The sequence below is a fragment of the Trichosurus vulpecula genome, chromosome 1 (assembly GCF_011100635.1).
Source record: "Trichosurus vulpecula isolate mTriVul1 chromosome 1, mTriVul1.pri, whole genome shotgun sequence".
Classification (NCBI taxonomy): Eukaryota; Metazoa; Chordata; class Mammalia; order Diprotodontia; family Phalangeridae; genus Trichosurus; species Trichosurus vulpecula.
This window is the reverse complement of record NC_050573.1, coordinates 107,083,761-107,097,010: the sequence shown is the minus strand read 5'-3', so window position 1 is coordinate 107,097,010 and position 13,250 is coordinate 107,083,761. Positions and strand designations below refer to the sequence as shown.

The 13,250-nt window shown below is 37.9% G+C and overlaps 1 protein-coding gene across 6 annotated transcripts in view; it reads right to left on the bottom strand.

The window, feature by feature from the left end:
* CYRIB (CYFIP related Rac1 interactor B) overlaps window positions 1-12,981 on the bottom strand; it is a 124,635-nt gene extending 111,654 nt beyond the window's left edge. For 2 of the 6 annotated variants that reach the window (XM_036737692.1, XM_036737682.1), the window contains exon 1: window positions 12,645-12,897. The gene's annotated coding sequence lies outside the window, so the exon portion shown is untranslated. Of the gene's footprint in view, window positions 1-12,644 lie in introns of all 6 variants that reach the window. The other 4 variants (XM_036737657.1, XM_036737640.1, XM_036737664.1 and 1 more) reach the window with 4 other exon arrangements.
* Window positions 12,982-13,250: the final 269 nt, after the last annotated feature.

Sequence of the window (13,250 nt, the reverse complement as noted above, 5' to 3'; positions counted from 1 at the left end):
AGATCCAATTGAAGACAAAGTCTGCTCCCTACCTTCCTGGTCTGAGCTCAGCAAGTTCCTGACTCAGGTCTGGGTCTGAGGAACATAACATGCCTGTGGGTTTGTACCTGATTGGAAGTTCCAGAAAACTGCTGCTGGACTTAATAGCTATTATCAGTCAGATGGAAAGTTCTACAGGTTCAGAATGACAGAATGGTATGATCCCCTTTGGTCTGGGATACCTGCCCTGGTTATTCCAACTGCACGTTTCAGAGTGCACTAGTAATTAGGAATTAGTTTTTTTGTTAATTTTGTTTTGTTTTAAACTTTTGTCTTATCTCTTACTCTTGTCCCTTGTTCTTCTCCTTGGGAGGATCAGACACACAACTGCTATTTGCTTCTGAACCTGTTCTTTGCTCTGTACACAGCACAGGAACCCTAACTGCTCTCCATATTCCAGAATGCCACCCCCAGAAAACAGGTCCTTTCTTCAGGGTCCCCTTACATCTGTACCCCAGAACTGGGAAGTGAGTGAAACATCTGTGACCTGGCACCTTTTCCTACACCCTGCACTAATCTGAGAAGCCCCTGGGACCTCTTCTTGTCACAGTGCTGTGATACGTAATGTCAGTCTCCTTTCAGTTCTTGGGTACTAGAATGCTCCTCACAGCTTTCCCTGTGACAATCTGGGCTGTACAAATGACTCATAATTTTTTTTCTTAGATTTCCTGATTAGGACTCAGTCTAGTGAGTTTTTTTAGATCAGTGCTATCAAATTCAAACAGAAATGAATTCCTGCAGATAGCACACTGACTTAGAAAATCACAAATTAACATTCTCTATGTTGTATTATATTTTTATTTATTTTGTTAAAATTTCTCAGTTACATTTTGGTAATCTCGTTCACTTATAATCTGGTTCAGGTAGTGCTGGTGTGTGAGTTTGACACCTCTATTCTAGATCTTTGTAGAAGACTTGTGTTGGGGGAGTTAGTCTATACTTTTCCCTACTATTTCATCTTGACTCCCATCCAACTCCCATTCACATTAATTCTAATGTAACATCAGAGCTACTGGTCAACAATAATCCAAAACAGTAAGTAAAATTAAGGGTATTAATATGTATCCACCAAGATCAGTGGTAAATATATGGTAAATAAAATGACTATCAAATAAAAGCTAAATAAAACATGAAAATAAACCATGAAATTGGTATAAAAAAATTTACAGCCATGAACACTGAAAATGTCTCTTGAATCACATGTACTGTTGTAACAGGTATGTATACTATTTGTCCACAACTGGTTAAGATGAACAGTGGTTTCCTTATCAACTCAGTAACAGCCATCCAATTGGAAGTGTCAACACATAATCACTCACCCAACAAATACACTATACACTTTGAAAGGTACCCTGAATTATACATATTTTGATTATTTCAGTTCTCTGTTCAGCACACCATTTTAAAAAAAATTTTTCACTTAGTAGTATTTTATTTTTTTTCCAACTATATGTAAAGATAGTTTTCAACATTCATTTTTGTAAGATTTTGAGTTGCAATTTTTTCTCCTTCCCTCTCTTTCCTCCCCGCTCCCAAGACAGCAAGCAATCTGATATTAAATTATTCATGTACAGTTGTGTTAAACTTATCTCCACATTAGCATGTTGTGAAAGAAGAATACAAATAAAAGGGAAAAACCATGAGAAAGAAAAGACAAAAAGTGAAAATGGTATGCTTCAATCTGCATTCAGACTCCATAGTTCTTTCTTTGGATGGGGACAGCATTTTCTACCATAAATCTTTTGGAATTGTCTTAGACCATTTGACTGAGAAGAGCTAAGTCCATCATAGTTGATCATCACACAATGCAGCTGTTACTGTGTACAATGTTCTCCTGATTCTGTTCACTTCACTCAGCATCAGTTCATGAAAGTCTTTCCAAGGTTTTTCTGAAATCTGCCTGCTCATCATTTCTCACAGAGCAATAGTATTCCATTAAATTCATATACTACAACTTGTACAGTCATTCCTCAATTGGTGGGCATTCCATCAATTTCCAATTCTTTGCCACCACAAGAAGAGCTGCTATAAATATTTTTGTACATGTGGGTCCCTTCCCCTTTTTTATGATTTTTTTTGAGATACAGAGCTGGTAGTGGTATTTCTGGATCAAAGGATAGGCACACTTTGATTGCTCTTTGGGCAGAGTTCCAGATTGCTCTCCAAAATGGTTGGATCACTTCACAACTTCACCAACAATGCATTAGTGTTCCAATTTTCTCACATTTCCAACATTTATCATTTTGCTTTTCTGTCACATTAGCCAATGTGACACATGTGAGGTGGTACCTCAGAGTTCTTTTAATTCTGCAAATCATTTTTTAAAGTGGAAAATATATTTACTCTTAATCTGGTCAGCTCAAATGGGCAATTCTCAATTGTCAAAGTCTAGCTTCCAACAGACTGGCTTGATTCCTAAAGTATGTGCTTTGGCATACTGTAAATACAATTGTAACATGCTGAGAAGGTTCATGCAGCCTCTCTGGCATCTAGCTATCGTTCCAGTCAACTACCTTAGAGCTGGAGGCCACCTTAGTTAGGAGATTATTCAATATTCCCCACTTAAAGACAAGATAATTCCAGACTTTGACTAATTCCAATACATGGTATGCCACCACACATTTTTTAAAAGATTGTAACCAATAAACACATTTAAAATTTAAATTCAGAGTATATAAAGCACAAGTAATTTATAAACATTTTGACAAAATTAATTTAAAATTAAAAATTTTGTCAATTTGCCAAAAATTGGTTTTTGACAAAATTTTTAAAGTAATATTAACTGGGACTCTAACGCACTGTTGGAGGTATTGTGAATGATTTCAGCTATTCTGGAGAGCAATCTGGAACTATGCTCAAAGGACTGTGTTTACCCTTTCACCCAGAAATAGCACTACTAAGTCTGCATCCCAAAGAGATCCCAAAAAAGGGGATAGGACTCATTCGTACAAAAATATTTATAGCAGCTCTTTTTTGTGGTAACAAAGAACCGGAAATTGAAGGGATGCCCATCAATTGGGGAATGGCTATGGTATATGATTGTGGTGGAATTGTGATGGAATACTATCATGCTATAAGAAATGATGAGCAGAATACTTTCAGAAAAACCTGGAAAGACTTACATGAACTGATACAAAATGAAACAAGCAGAACCAAGAGAACATTATACACAGTAACAGCAATAATGCATGATGATCAACTGTGAATGACTTAGCTATTCTCAGCAACATAATGACCTAAGACAATTCTCAAAGACTCATGATGAAAAAATGCTTTCCACCTCCAGAGAAAGATCTAAGGGAACTGAATGCAGATCAAAACACACTATTTTTCACTTTCTGTATTTTTCTCCCATTGGGTTTGCATCTTCTTTCACATCATGACTAATATGGAAATACATTTTGCATGATTGAACATGTATAACCTATAACAAATTGCTTACTGTTTCAGAGAAAAAAGAGAAGAGTGAAAGAGAGAAAAATTTTGGAACTCAAAACTTTTTTTGAATGAATGTTTAAAATTGTTTTATATGTAACTGGGGGGAAATGATTTAATAATTTAAAAAGCAAACAAAGGATTCTAATTTTTTTAAGTTATTTTAGAAAAATGTGTGTCTCTTTACGAGAGAAAAAGAAAACATTTCATCATTCAATTAATACATATCAAGGGCTTCCTATGAGCAGGGCTCTGTGCTAAGCACTGGAAACACAAGGAAAAGGGGCAACTAAGCGGCAGAGTGTACAGAGCACTAGCCCTGGACTCAGGAGGACTTGAATTCAAATCCAGCCTCAGACACTTACTAGCTGTGTGACCCTGGGTAAATCACTTAACCCCAACTGCCTCCAAAAAAAGATAGAAAGAAAAATACAACGAAAAAACAAAAATAGTTCCTATCCTCAAGGAGCTTACATTCTAATGAAAAAAACAGGTACATAAATAGGTACATATAAGATACATACAAAGTAGATAGAAGGTAACCTTAGAAGAAAAGGTGCTACCAGCTAGGAAGACCATGGAAAACCTCCTACAAAAGGTGCTATTTGAGCTGTGTCCAGACCCAAGTCTGGAAGGCAGAGATTCAGAAAGACAGAGGTGAGGAAGGAGAGAGATAAGCAGTGCTAAGGCACATAGATAAGGGAGACAAGTAGGTCAATATGCCTGGATCATGCAGTGTGTATGGGACTATAAGAAGAGTGGAAAGACAGGAAGGGATAGGGGTGAAAAACTTTAAATGCCAAAAAGAAAAGTTGCCTTTTGATTCTAGAACTGGGCTTCTTTAACCTTTTTTCTGTCATGGATCTCTTCAGCAGTTTGGTGAAGCTTTTGGATCTCTTCTCAGAATAAAGATATTAAATACATAAAATAAAATACATAGGAAATATAAACAGCTTTTGGATCCCTTCTCAGAATAAAGATTTTAAATGCATAAAATAAAATACACAGGAAATATAAACACAAAGAAAAACAACTATACTAAAAAGTTATAAATATATTGTAAATGTTTATTTTTAAAATTATTTATAAATTTATAGTCGTAAATATATATAAAGTTCATATTTATAAAGTCATAAATATATATATATATACACACATATATATTTTTAAGTGCATAGACTCCAAGTTAAGAATCTCTTAGAAACAACGAGTCACCGAAATTTATTGATGGCGTATGACATGGTGAAATCTGCACTCCATGAAAATCATTTTGGCAACTATGGAGGACAGATTAGGATAGGGAGAGATTTGAGGCAGGGGAACCATTTAAGAGGTTACTGAAATAATCTAGGAGAAAGACAGATAATGAGGGCTTGAACTAGGGTGGTGGTTATGTGAATGGAGAGTGGGGCTTGACTGATTTTTTTATAAATGCTACTTCTGAGAAGTAAAAAAGCTGACAAGAAAAACTTTGCCTTTAGTATATATTTAAATATATTTATATTAGTACTTTTGTGGAAGCAGATGTACAGAAGTACACTGGAGGCAAACAGACTGAAAAATGGCTGAACTGCAGTATGTAATGGAATATTATCTTAAGGAATGCCAAATATGAAGAATTCAGAGAAACTTGGGAAAATTTTTATGAACTGATGAAGACTGAAGTAAGCAGAATCAAGAAAATTATTTATGTCTCTAGTAAAGAACAAAACTGAAAGACATCAGAATTCTAATCAATGCAGTGATCAGCCTTGACTTTAAAGTACCAGCAGCAAAGAATGCCTCCCTCTTTTCTATATAGAAGTGGACAACTGAAATGGTAGTCTGTTTTGCGTAATTATACTTCTTTGTTACAAAAGGAAGAGGCTCTGTCTGTTATGGTACTTATCAAGTGACAATGCTATAAAAAAGCATCAACAAAATATTTTAATGATGCCTCTAAACTTGCCTTTTGACATACTATACAAAATTTTAAATATCCAAAAGCTGTAAAAAAATAAAAATATCTTTTAAACAGGTTTGTCCTTAGCTGACATAGCAAAGAAGCATATATTGAGGTAATCAAATCAGGCAAAGCAAAGGAATATCATATATCTTGCAGGCATAATTTCAACTAGGTGAACTTCTTTTATACTTGAAAACAATCTCAATTTAATTGCAATTCTTAGTACAACTACTGTACACTCATCTCATTCCTGACTCATCCAGGACTGCCTGAACATGTTGTTATTTACTTTTAGGAAAAAAAGTCATTAAATTTCTCCAATGTGACTATAATCACACAGTTACACCTAATGAGAAAAAGATATGTAACAAAGATAGAGCATAACCATCACATGAAGAAACCTTATGTGAAAAGATCAGGATGCAGTACCTTAGGCTTTTTAATTTTTATCTTCTGAGCACACCTTCCTTTCAGTTGGTAAACATACATATCACAATAGTTACTTCTACTTTACCACCATGAATATATTATATAGTAAATTCTTAATTAAGCACATTAATTGATAAGAGTTGCAAAGATAATCCAAGAGAGATCTCTTTTAATAAGTCAATGTGGTTTAGGCATGAAAGAAGGGAGGGATCAGGTAAAGGAGCTGACAACTTCCTAATGCTTTGTTTAGAAAAGCTTGTAGTCCTTCAGTAGACAATTGAGTAGCCAGGAGTAGTGGCTTTCTTTTTTGAAGGTAATCAGATGTATGTGTTGGAAAGGACCTTTGAGATCATGTTATTCAAAACTCCTCATTCAACAGATAAGAGTAGCTGAGGCCTGCATAGGCTGACTGTCCAAGGTTTCATAAGTGGTAAACAGCAGAGCTGGATAAAGCCCAGGTCTTCAGAATCTTAATACCGTGCAGGTCCAGGTTTTCCCCATACCATCACTTACTCTCAAAACACTCTTGCAAAACATAGAAAAAAAGGGAAGCCCATTTTAGAGAGAGAGAACAGCATGTCTAATTCCTAGTAAGCAGTGTCCTTACCACTACATTTTTACACCAATTCAACTCTGAAAATAAATTTAGTCAACATCTTGCATAAATTTACTTTCAACATTGGACAAAAGGAAAATAAACCAGCTAAGGGATCCTAAATGTCATTTCAGCACATGGTCAATTCTGTTATCTTCTATGAAGTAATGGTGTATATATAACCAGAAACTCATTTTTAGTTGGCTACAGGATATGTTGTTTAACTCCCCTTGATATAAATAAGATCCTAAAATGTTTCACTTAGTGCTAATATTAATTCAGTTTGAATTCCCCAAGTACACAACAAATGACAGAGAAGGTAGAATGTGCTGAGTGACACAGAAAAAAGTCACCCAAAAATTTACTGTTTCCCATGACCAACACAACAAAGGTTCATCACCAAAGTTTGAACATACTTGAGGTATTTGTGTAAGGAAACACATAAAATGGATTATTCACATGCTGCCAACTGATTATATACTAGATGTATCAAAGGCATACCACCTCGTCTCTACTATCAACAATAGCTTTCCCCTACAAGATGCCAGACTGTTTCATTTTTTCTCTTTGTATCTCCATACTCTAACGTAGAACATAGCACCAAGAAGGTTGTTGCTTGATATATGATAAAACTGGAATATAACCAATAGCTCCGTAAAATTACATTTTGCTTTATAAATTTAAGTATGTAAAACCATCAGCTCATAGAATCTAGAATCACTATTTTGTCCTCTGTAGTACCACTAGAAAATTTAGAGGCAGAGAATTATCATTTTTACATTAACAGATATTTGTACTTATTCATTCAATTAAAAATTTTACTACATTTGATGAACAGAATAAAATACCAAGCTCTTGTATTAAGGATTTTAATGCTGACTTTTAACAACTTTGAACAACATAAAAAAAGTATTTCACTTTACTACTGCTTACAAATGCTGACAACATACATATTTCAAATGCCCATTCTATTAGCAGCATAGCTTTGTTTCAAGTCAGTGAGTTCCAGAAAAAAACTTAATGACATTCCTATAGTCTTTTTCCCCAAAGGAGACCAAGGTAGCATGTAACTCATTATTAACTGTCAACATTCTGAAAAAGCAAAGATCAAGCTTTTTCCAAAAATTAGGCCACATTTTTAGAATGTTACAATGATCTAACATTTTTTTTTCCCACTGTCAGGATGACAGTGTTCTGGAGTACTAGTAAAAAGCTAGTAATATTTTTAAAATTTCAAACTCTATGATGTTTCCTTTCAAATATCAAATGGAGAGTTAAATGCTTATCTAGTTCCACATTCTCTACAACAGCTACAAATTGAGTACTCAATAAATGTTAATCAGTCTTATAAGAAAGTGGCCAAAATATACAGAAACTTTAGAGATTTCATTTTAAACCAACTCCAAGTCTTCCACAAAGAAGCAAACTAATAATGAAATTAATAAATAAGCCTTTTTTCCTCTAAAAAAATTGTTTCTTCAACTGAATTAATACGTAAATGGCTATTTCAAAAGTAAATTAATTTTAAGAATGACATTTATACATAAGGAAATAAAACAACATGTAAGATTCTGAAACTGGAAAATGCTAGGGCTGGAATAAAGAAAAATTTCAACCTGCAAATGAACCAGATAATATTTAATTTTAAAGCCAAACATTCTGTCAAAAACTGAACTCTGACGTTTCCTAGCTATGTGACCTTGGGCGAGACTTCTTAATTTTTTAAACTTCACTTTCTACAGTTGTAAAACAGAGATAATGCCATTTGCACTACAGATCCCATTGGATGTTTTTGAGGATCAAATGAAATATCAGTAAAGCACATTGTAACTGGAAAATGTTATATAAATGTAAACAATTCTACTGTTAGAAATTTCTTAAGAAGATGTAACTTGTACTCATCTTTTTATTTTCCCCAAGGACTGGGGCAATAGGATGCATATGAGAGATTACTGGATGAAAAAAGAAAAATTAAAGACATTGTTTTTCTTTCATCAGCTAAATTCCCTCCATCATACTAATCACTGACCAAAAAGAAATTATCTGGGGACCAGAAAATAAAATAATCAAACGTGATCTGCTGGATCTATTTTTATTAAGAAATTCATACAATAAAATCTGAATCAAGTTAATTAAATATTAACTGTAACCTATCAGAATTAGGCTGATCCCACTGAGCCTCTGGATGAAGTATACTGTTAAATTATAACTTTGTCTTAATAAGTAGAATCAATTTACAGACCATACCTCTACTAATCCGTTTGGTCAACAATCTTGTTCTTAAGTATCTGAGAGATCTGGCTTCTGCCCAGCATCTTACAGTCAAATGTTCATGCTACATATTCTACCAAATTTTATAAAAACTAAAGTTTCCACTGAGTCAGCTACAGTATTGTTAAAATTTTTTCTAATTATTTAGCACTCAATAAATCTAACAGTAAAACTCTTTATCTTGAAGGATCACTCATTCTTGAACCTCATAATTAAAACATATGTACACTAATAATCAAGAATCATTTTAAAAATGGTCTTCTAAAAACATTATTGAAGACAGTGATGTATTTCATTATCCTTCCTTGCCATTTCTACTGTCAGCAAGACAACTTTAATAACGTCCTAAATTCAGGTCCTCATTACCTCTCATCTGAACAAATGAGGATCAGAACTAATAAATGTCCTGCCTCCAGTCTCTCCTGAAGTCAATTTATCCTACACACATTGCTGACAGATTATTCTTGTGTACCATCACAGTTTCTGGTCATAGTTACGACCACCTCACTCTTTGTGCTCAAAAACCTTCAGTGGCTCTTCACTGCCTACTACACATTAACAGCCTTCTAAATGTGAGTCTTTTTCTGGATGAAAATTCACTTACGTACAAAAAAATATTCATTGTAATTTAATCCCCTCAGCTTTGGAACTAGACCAGGGTGAATGTAAACTCACCACTCTAGGCTGCCCAGATTACACTTCGTATCTGATTCAGTCATCCACAAAGAAATGAAGGCCTAATAGGAAGGACTTCATGCTACCTTGTCCAGACCCCCACCCCAGATATCTCTAGGAAGTCATCAAAACTACTGCTGCAACTGCTACAGGAAAGGGTGAGACAAACTGACTGTCCAGTAGTTCTCTAGTTACCGTCTCTGTGATTCTCCAGACCAAAACATGCTTCTCTAGTCACTGATGTGCTGTTATCTTTTGTCTCTCCCATTAGAATGTACTTGATTGCAAGGACTATATCATTTTTATATAGAAGACCCTTAACAATACTTTTTTGTTCATTATCTTCCCCAAAAAACTTGGCTCTCCTCCAAATTTACCCTATTTCCACTAAGGCCACCAACCATCCAGTCAACCAAGTTTACTAGTTTAGAGTCACTCTTGACTCTAATCTCCAAATTTCATATCCAATACTCTTTCTCTTTCATCTATCCTTTTAACTCCACTCACAATGACCAAATTCAAGCCCCCATCAACTCCTCCTTGGACTACTGTACCTGTATCTTAATCAATATCCCTACTTCCAGAAATCTCCCTCTTTCTAAATCAATTCTCCCTCCACACAGCTGCCAAAATAATTTTCACAAGATACAGGTCTATGTCGCTCCTCTGTTCAAAAAACTTCAGTAGCCTCAATTGCATATTAAGACATAAACCCCTTACACTGTCACTTAAAGGTCCCCACCTGGCTCCCATAATTTTTCTAACTTTACTTTTTACTATTTCCTTCACCAACTAACTGTTCCCCAACATAAAGTCTACTTCACATCTCCCTACTAATCACTGGGGACATCTATCATTCCTAGAAGGCATTCCCCTACCATAATTCTTCAAGGATCACCTCAGCCATTACTTCCTTCATGAAGTCATTCCTGGAAAACCTCACCCCACTCTTTAGTCAGAGCTCTCTCCCCACCTTAAGTTCCTTTATAGTTTATATTCCATTATACTTTAAGTTCCTTTATACTTATCTTCAAGTATACTATACTTACCTTCTTATATGTGGTTATCTCCCCAGGAGAATATAACCTCCTTGAGGGAAACGATTCTTTTATTTTGGTCCTGTAACTCCAATACCTAGTACAGTCCACTGCACATAAGTTCTTAAACATTTTTTAATGGAAACTGAGACCAATCTCCTTAGCTTGGCACTCAACAAAACCTCAGATCCCTTTAGGTTCCTCTTATGCATTTTTATGTTAATTTGTATTAGACTTAGCCAGTGGCAATCTTGACTACTAAGGTGAGGAAAGGTTTTGATGCGTATCAGAGGAAAAGGGACACACACAAATGAAACCATACAATCTTTTAAGGTACTGAACTATTATCATTGTGTGTGCCTATGTGTGTCCTCTGTTGCCCTTTCTTCCCCTTAACTTCCCCAGACCCAGCAAAAAATACTGTAGACTTTTTGAGGTCCCAGACACAATTTATCTTTGGGTCACACACAGTACACTCTACCTAAATAGCCACTAATAAATATTTAATGAATAAATTATGTAAATGAACAAGTATTATTCAAATGCCTCAGGACAATGAATTTCCTCTTTTATTATGTGACTACAGATATGTCATAAAAAAATAAAATTGTCATTTCATTCAATGAATACTGACCTAATGTTTAGCTCACCGATATTTATTAATGTGATCCCCAATTATCATGCAGTTCCAGACCCAAAGTGTTATTTTTAACATTACACAACTAAAAAAAATCAAAAAAAGATATATTTTCATTTAGATCAATCTAATCTTACCTTCAATAATAAAGAATACATATGCTCACCTGATTGAAATCTTTGAGTAGAATAAAATATTATTCTTGGACTTAAGTTTCCCAACTGTAGAGAGTACAAAAATGTGCATTTCCCCTCCCTTACAAAAATATCCTTACAGAGTTTAAAAAAAAGTGATAACTGTTTTTGTAGTCCATCAACTAAATGGAGATTGAGAAATGTAAAAATAAGTCCTTAATAGTGAGGGTATTGTTCCATACAGAAAACTTAGCTGAGCAACCCAGAATGGCACTCTAGTTCACTGAGAATATTCATGAATCCCATCAGTGCTCTGCACACAGTGGACACTCAAATGTTGCTGACTGGACAAGAAAAGTCTCAAAGAAACATTTTCTATTAGCAGGTTATATTGTCCCATCAGCCACAGAAATATTGGAGAAAGAAATCACAGCAGCAGAGTGTGAAAATAAAGAAGCTATTGCCCAATTTTACTATCACAAAAAGAATCAATCAGATATCATCTTCCAGAGACAGGGTATCTGATAGGGTCAGGACATCCATGATATTTTTAAAAGTTTAAAAAAAAAACCATCACTAGCCTCTTCCACTAGAATTTGACTGCCACGAGTTTTTGGTAATTACAGTAAAATTATATGTTTTGGAAACACCCGAAGGCCACACCCTAGCTGAATGGGAATCAGAAGCCTGAATGGTGGGAATGAGGAGGTCACGGAAAAAAAGAATTTTTTTTTAAAAGGGGAGTGGGAGACTGACAGCGCAGGTGGAGGAAGGTGATAGAGCAAAACGACCAATTCCATACCCCAAAGCACCGCGACAAGGAAAGAAGTCTAGGATGGGCAGGGCCCTGGGGGGCAAGCAGTGACGGGGTCCTAGCGAAAACGGGGTGCGAGGAGCTCCAGAGGAGTCTGGTGAGGCCAGCACTGGAGAAACAAAATCTAACGGGAGAAGGAGCCTCTGCGGGCTGGGAAGGTGAGAGGCAGCGTTGGGAGTCGGGTGAGGAGAAGAGTGAGGGGTAAAGGAGAGTCCACGTGGGAGGGGAAAATTGGAGAAGGGGTCAGGAACAGGGGCAGGGAAGGAGACGGGTTCGGCAGGGAAAGCCGGGGACAGGGGTGGTTGGGGAGGTAAAGAAAGTTGGGGGGTGGAGGACTGGCGAAGGGGTGGAAACGATGTATGGATGGATGGATGGATGAATGAATGAATGAATGAGGGAGGAGGAAGAGAGGGAAAAAGGAAGGGAGGGGGCGGCGCCGGGGAAGGGAAGGAAGGCGAGGGAGGGGGGTAGGGAGAGCAGGCGGCGTGGGCTCGCTGGGCAGCGGTCAGGAAGGCGTTGGGGGGCCACAGAGAACGACCGGCGGCGGAGGGGCTGGGGGCACCACGGAGTTGGGGGGAGGGGCGGGCTGAAAGAGGAGGGGGAAAAAAAATCCCTCACGAGGGAGAAACTCACCCGTAGCCCGAGAGCCTGCCGGGCTCGGCTCTGCCCCGCTCCTCTCGCCTCCTCCCCCAGCGGCGGCGGCGGCGGAGGAGGAGTAGGTGGAGGCGACTCCTCTGCGGCGCTAGGGGGAGCCACGGGGCGGGAGCAGGGGAAGCAGCGACGGCCGGGACCGGGAGCCCTCCGCACCTGCCCCTGTGGCGGAGCGGCGACGAGCCAGGCGGCGGCGGAGGAGGCGGCAACAGCGGCTACGACCGGAGAGGGCAAGTGACCCGGATGTACAGGGGAAGGGGGAGGGAAGGGGGGAATGCCAGGAAGTGAGGACGCCGGGGACCTGTCCGGCCGTGCGCATGCGCTGCGCCCCACAAGGTAAATTGTCCGCCGGCTTTTTCTCCGCCTCCCTTCCTCTCCCCTCCCCGCTGGAAAAGGGGCGGGGCGGGGCGGCTGCCGGAGACAGGTGGTCCCGCTGAGCGAGCGCTAGGCGAAGGAGGAGAGGCTGGCACTGGGTAGGGAGGGCGGGCCCTCCCCTCGGCTTCCTCGCTCCCCCTCCTCTTCTTAAAGGGACATCAGGGCGGCAAGTCCCACCGAGGTGAACCAGGAAAGTTTCACCCTTACCTCCCC